General features: G+C 39.0%; 1 non-coding gene across 1 annotated transcript; it reads left to right on the top strand.

Moving 5' to 3' along the window:
- The first annotated feature begins 609 nt into the window (after nucleotides 1-609).
- LOC123631287 lies at nucleotides 610-747 on the top strand. Its single transcript, XR_006733126.1, has one exon. It is a non-coding gene; the product is annotated as a U8 small nucleolar RNA (small nucleolar RNA).
- The last annotated feature ends 224 nt before the right edge of the window (nucleotides 748-971 follow it).

Here is a 971-nt window from a genome sequence, read left to right as displayed (position 1 = left end):
ATAAGGAATGTCTGCACATTCCAAATTCTTGGCTGCCACAGGAGGTTACAGTGGAGGGGACTTTTGGGCAACCTAGCCCAGTTTCCCAGGTTCAATGCTAAACACCAGTTTCACCCCTTTCAGAGCATACTGCTGGAATCATTCTGGACTTTGAAAAGGTACCTTTTGTGAGTTAAAGACTGAAGAGAGCAGCAGAACAAGTTTCCATCTGAAATCAACTAAAGTCAGTGCCCACAATCAGAATGGCCCCAAAAGTTATAGCAAATTCAGTGTGCCCATTTGCACATTTCTCTGCAAATGAGAATGTTTTGCATAAAGATGTCATGACCTTTCCTCTATTAATTTGTTTAGCAAACCCTTTTTTTAAAGGACAAAAGTGAACTTGAGCACACCCCTATTTGAATGATCAAAAATTCCATAATAGTACACTTTCTACTTTTTGCAATTTTTCATGATGTGTGATATAATTTGCTTAAAGTTAATAAGCACCAAGAGGGCAGGGATTGTCCATTTTTGTCCATTATTGTATCCTCATCACCTGAAACATTATCTGGTACAAAGTAAGCTCCCAAAAAATGTTTGCTGAAGAGATAATACCCACTCAAAAAGTTGTGAGAGGTGAGATAACCATTACCTGTTCCAACTTATGGAGGGCAGATTAGAACACGATGATTGCAGTTCACAGGGTACGTGATTCAAGTCTCTGAGTAATCAAGATTTGCAATACCCTGATTGCTCCTATCTGGTTCTACCTGAAAAAAAAAAATGTTGTGAGGACTGAGACAATGTTTGCAAAGTACCCACCACAGTGCCTAATAACTGAATCAATATTTGCTGAATTGAGTGAATGAGTGGAGAAGACTCTGCTTCACTACTGTTGGTCCCCCTTCCAGTTACCTCCCTACTTTTTGGATTTCTTTCATTACCATGCTTTTCAAGTGAGTATTCAATGCTTTCATTTCCTCTCTAAT

The sequence above is a fragment of the Lemur catta genome, chromosome 1, assembly GCF_020740605.2.
Source record: "Lemur catta isolate mLemCat1 chromosome 1, mLemCat1.pri, whole genome shotgun sequence".
Lineage (NCBI taxonomy): Eukaryota > Metazoa > Chordata > Mammalia > Primates > Lemuridae > Lemur > Lemur catta.
Note: the sequence above shows the minus strand (reverse complement) of the source record. Positions and strands in the feature narration are given on the sequence as shown.